Genomic DNA, 5993 nt, shown 5'->3' on the forward strand with positions numbered 1-5993 from the left:
GAGTAAATTAAAAAAAAAATTACTATTCGACAAAAAATACGAAAATTTAAGTTTTTTACTTTAATCCACGGATTTTCAATAAATACCTCATGCCACCAGAGAAAATGTTCTTAGCAAAATAATGCTAATAGGGAATCATAAATAAAATTTATGACTACTTTTCCACAGATTTAGCATATACATAAGTCTTTTTATATGAAACAAGGCCGATAGCCATTAGTCACGTGCTCTCGTGTAATGAACGAATACGTGAATCTAGGATTGACATGAAATTCTTAAAGATAAACTAAAATGATCAAAAAAATAGGCTGAAATGACTTAAATAAATAAAAAGTAAATGACTTAAAATGAATTTAATGAACTTAAGGATGAATTGAATGACCTTAAGAATGACTTAAAGGCTTAAAAAATAACTGGAATCCTTCAAAAACAACTTGAATGATCTGAGTGACTTGAATGGCTTTAAGACTAACTGGTTGTGAAGTGAGCGATCATTTTATAATTAAATTAATATAGAAAAGCGATCTCCCACTTTAAATCACAATAAGTACAGCATGTAGTAAGAACAGATACTACACTTTGATCTTGGCCAAAAGGCTAAGATAAGCGGCATTTATTTGCTCCCCCACTGGGCAAATTATGCACGAGGCCGATTTTTAATGTGATGAGTGAAGGGAAAATGGGGACCAACTCCCCGGGAAGTAGGGGAGCTGGATAGTGTCAATTGGTATGAAGGGTTGTCCCTACATTGACCAAGGTCTTATATGTGTGGTTTCCCCTCACATACGGTCTTTGCTTGCAGTATCTGGCGGAACAGATACTACACTTTAATCTTGGCCAAAAGGGTATTTATTTGATACCCTACCGAGAAATAAGGCACACGGCCGATTTTTACTGTGATGAGTGAAGGGGAAATGGGAACCAACTCCCCAGGGAGTAGGGGAGCTGGACAGTGACAATTGGTATGAAGGTTTCCCTTACATTGACCAAGGGCTTATATGTGGGGCTGCCCTCACATATGATCTTTACTTGCAGAATCTACCGGAACAGATGCTACACTTTGATCTTGGCCAAAGGGCTAAGATAAGCTGTATTTCTTTAGTCCCCCACCGAGCAAATTAGGCACAAGGCCGATTTTGAAAGTGAGGAGTGAATGAGCAAATGGGGACCAGCTTCCCGGGGATTAGGGGAGCTGGATAGTGACAATTGGTATGAAGGGTTGCCCCTACATTGACCAAGGTCTTATATATGAGGGTATTTATTGCTCCCCCACCGAACAAATTAGGCACAACGCCGATTTTTAATGTGAGAAGTGAAGGGGAAATGAGGAACAACTCCTCGGGGAGTAGGGGAGCTGGATAGTGACAATTGGTATGACGGGTTGCCTCTACATTGATCAAGGTCTTATATGTGGGGTCGTGCCACATATGGTCTTTGCTTGCAGCATCTGCTGGAACAGGTACTACACTTTGATCTTGGCTAAAAGGCCAAGAAAAGCTTAAAAAGCTAAGAATAGCATCTATTAACAACAGACCTTTGATTTAACCAAAAAGGCCAAGCACAAAATTGTTACAGACAGACCAACCGACCGACCAACCGACGGAGTGACTTGCACGCGAGTAAAAATGTGGTGCTTTTAATTGTGTATAGTTGAATTAATTTTAAATAAGACATTTTGACACGAACGTTTGTGAAAGAGACCCAAATGCATTTAACTATATAGGTTTTTCAATTTTCTTATCATTTTATATTTGCTGACGATTAAGGCGTCCTATTATATGTCAGATTTTCACCCGTTTTTACAGAGACTCCAACCGATAGATTTTATTTTAAAATGCTAATCGTGTATTTAAGCGGAATTTTTTTACTATCTCGTTTGCACGTGGTTCACCGGGTATTTTTGCTAGGTTGTTTTTGTAATTCTTTTTTTGAATGTATCTATGAATACTTGAATGATAGAGATCTTCCTAAGATTCCAGTTTCTTTTTATGTCATACGTGTGTGCGTATAATTTTACGAGTCTTTGGATAAATAGGGATAAAAAGAAAGATAGATAAAGTGAAAGATAGATGATTAGACAAAGAGATTGACATAGCTAGCTAGATAGCTTGATAGATAGATAGATAGATGTTGTGGTGGCACACATTCATTTGCATATGTGGATAGTAATTACACATAAATAGGAAGACTCAGTTAGTCTGAGTGTGTGTTCACCAGAAGCCACCGAAGGCCGCCGAGTGCAGATATGTTTCTCCAGCAAAGACTCTTATTTGACACCATTATGTAAATATCCTGTAAATATACCTTTTCCTAATGCACTTCTCATTTGATCTACCTTTGTTTGTTGAGGCGTCATTTGTATTGCTTTCTACGTTACTTGTTTCAACCTGCAAACTTAACAATAGATATGAAATGAACCATGTTAAAATATTTAAAAGAGAGAAAAGAAAAAACGAAGCAGCATACCAGCAATATAAATGCAAGCCAAATCGTTGCATTAATAAATTTAACTTAGTATGAAAAATTCTGAATTTATAGACCATATAATAATGCAACTTTAACGTATACTGCTAAACTACATTCATTGCCGGAAAAGATGAATAAAATAAACGATGTTTTTTCTTTGGTCATTAATTTCAATCTCGAATATATTTGTCAGTATTAATACATGCTCCGCCGCTGAATATGATGACTTTACACACGTTTAAATATGTCTGTCGACGTCGTCTCGCATACGCAGTTGATATTGTCTGCAGTTCGGATCAATAGCGCCATATAACACATATAATAAATAGTAGGTTTAAATAAAAGCACCAACCGTAATTGCTAAGATGTGTCCATTCAGTCAGCGCGTTTAGCGATTAAAATACTATTTTAAACTAAAGTATGCAAGACTAATGGGATATTATTTCAATTAAACCAGCGGCAGATCAACTATTAGGTTGCTGCAAAAATAACGTCGTCTTTTGATGTTCCACTATATCTATCTATTATATATATATATATATATATATATATATATATATATATATATATATATATAAAAGTGAACATGTGTGTGTGTGTCTGTGTACATTTTCCTACGCGATAACTCTGTCAACATTCAGTCTACACACTCAAAATTTGATATACAGAGTACTGAGATTTGGGAACATCTTTGTAATCCGTTTTCGGCCAGAAATTTGGCTGCTAAGGAGTCAAAGTTCAACGATTTGACCTTTGAGAACTTTAGCAAACTCCTCCGACAATTTTGGGTCTACACACTTGAACTTTTAGATATAGGTTACTTTCACATGAATCTAACTTAATAACTTGATTTGAGCCCAAAACAATAAATATTAAGGGATCATAATAGGGGTCAAATTAAAAAAAAAATGACCCCTTTTCTTTTCTTTTTCTTTTTTTTTTGCTCAACATACACCTCCAAACACCCGCGCAACGCCAGACTGAAATGCTATAAAAAAACACAATATTTTTGCACCAATCTTATAAATTACTACAAATAACCAAAAATGGTGTGTCCGTATTTAAAGAAAAACAGAATTCGATTCGCAGTATATGTAACTTCTATTCAGTCTTTGAAATAATCGCCATCAGCGTCATCCAGCACATTCATCCAATGTGTTCTCAGCTGTTCAATACCTTTGCGGTAAAACTCGGGCATTTTGGATGCGAATGCTTGGCGCAAATCTGCTTAATTGGTGAAGGGTTCTCCGCAGAGATGATTATCCAGGGAGTGGATGGGGAGGTGTAGTCGGATGGCGCAGGGTCAGGTGATTAAGATGGATGACACAAAGTCTCTCCACAAAAGTTTCTGTATGATAACCGTGATCACTCGCGCGACACGCGGCTTAGCGTTTTCATGGCGAAAAAGCACACCTTTGCAATTCCCCCAAACTCCTGACTTCTGGTGCAATGCCTGCTGCACACATTCAATTGCTGGTCCTGAATATGACCTTAAACTATATCCACTGGTGAAGCCCCAGCTTGCAGGCCTTAGGGAGTGTGGACCCAATCTTTAATTGCCATTGCTCCCAGGTCCACTCTGACCCGGAGTGGTAGTACCTGTTAGGGTCCCAACTATGGGTTAAATAGAATACGACTTAAAAAACAAATACCCTATATAAAAAAAATCGTTCTTCCAAATCACCAGATTCAGCATTAAATACCCTGAAAAGGGTTGATATGCCGTAAAACAAAACGACCAACCAACCAACATTCAATTACTGCGAGTATAAGTATCCTGTAACCGTTTGACACGTAAATTAAAAATTATAATGAACCACTTGACGGCTTGTCTACAAGACACAAAGTATAATCTTGTGTGGGCGCATAGGGGTGCTTGAGGGGTGAGCGGTAGTATCATGAGGAGACAATAAATGTATGGAACGCTTGATTAAATAACGATGCTGTATGGTGCAAGAAACCAAACAACTAAGAACGAGATCTATAGATACTTCAATTCTTTTCACAACTCTCTCGTTTATAACTGATCATCGACAACGTTGAGCGTGTGTTCTTTTTTTTCTTTTACAACGTCCAGTGTTCCTACTTCCGGTTGTCCGAATTTTAGAACAATTGATACACGCATGTCGTATATATTTAAATTTCATTCAATGGCTAATCGAACAAGTGAAGTATGCAAGTTCCCCCGTGAGTGCATAATGAACGAGACATAAAAAAAGCTCCCCCTTATTTAGCCTCAAACGTCCCAAGAAGACGTCAAATCTTGGTGAAAATGAACAAACAGTGCAAGGTCTTAACATATGTAAATTAGAGTTCTGCGTCATGCAAAAAAAAAAAAGTAAACAAAGGGGTCTATCATTTGTGCACCTCCATTTAGCCCCCAAAGTTCCCAAGGCCTTAACATATTTAAATTTGAGTTCTGTACCATGCAGAACTGCTAAATACACAGACAATGTTGGAGAAATATGGTAAAATGATCCCAAAAATTGAGTGTTTTTATTAGCCCTAAAAGAGCCCAAGAGTTATCACGAAGTACAGAAAAACAAAATTATATTGAAATCAGTTAGTTACAACTTTTCAGAAAGTTTTATACAAATTGAAGGCATCAATTTTTTTTTAATAAGCACAAAAGTGTCAATTTTAGCCATTTTAAGCCGAAAGGCACCCCTGGAGGTGCAACCAGAATTTTCCCGGAAAATCCGTTCTGTTACTTTTTTTTACTCATATCATGTTTAATGTTTGTGCCAAATTTAAAAACATTCCAAGGCGTAGTTATTGATCATATATAGATTAAATAATGATGCTGTATGGTGTGAGAAACCAAACAACTTAGAATGAGATTTCTAGTAGACATTTCTACCCTTCTCACAACTCTCTGGCTTATAACTGATGGCCGACAACGTTGTATTGGTGCCCCTACTTTCGGCTGTCCGAATGTAAAAACAACTGCTAATCAAAAAAAAAAAAAAAAAAAAAAAAAAAGAGACAGAACATTTTTTGGGGGGGGGCAGATCCGATAATAAACATGAATTTATAAGACCAAAAAAATCAACCTTGATTGCCCTTCGGGGCCCGTGACGCAGTTGATAGAGACATTCACTCCCTACGTTTCCAAGTGAGAATTGTTTGAATATAGCGGTTTCAATCCTACCCAAAGCCGGTCAGAGGCTTACCTGGCCAAAACGTGGTGAGACTACAACAACTACGGAAGGCAGTAATTGCAGTGAATGCAGTCAGGAGATTCATACTTCCTATTCCGTCGCCGTTACCACCTGACGAAGTTCAGAGGAATAATTGGCCGAAACGTCGTGAAACAACAACTAAGAAAAAGATGAGGATAATAGTCTGCAATAAAAAAAATAAATAATAAATAATACTCATGTCAATAATGAATTCCAATCAAAATGATATCGAACATTTTTTATCAAGTATTTCAATATAAGCATGACAAACCAACGAAAATACTATTTGAAATTTCTGTGAGTGGCCTGTTTTAGTGTGGGGTTTAAATGGTATACAAATTCGTA

At 37.0% G+C, this 5993-nt stretch overlaps 1 pseudogene; it reads right to left on the reverse strand.

Annotated features, from left to right (window-relative positions):
• Window positions 1–478: 478 nt before the first annotated feature.
• On the reverse strand, window positions 479–606 carry LOC145260056 (U2 spliceosomal RNA; annotated as a pseudogene).
• Window positions 607–5993: the final 5387 nt, after the last annotated feature.

This window comes from Euprymna scolopes, chromosome 35, assembly GCF_053919585.1.
Source record: "Euprymna scolopes isolate OS-2025 chromosome 35, ASM5391958v1, whole genome shotgun sequence".
In the NCBI taxonomy this organism is placed as follows: domain Eukaryota; kingdom Metazoa; phylum Mollusca; class Cephalopoda; order Sepiida; family Sepiolidae; genus Euprymna; species Euprymna scolopes.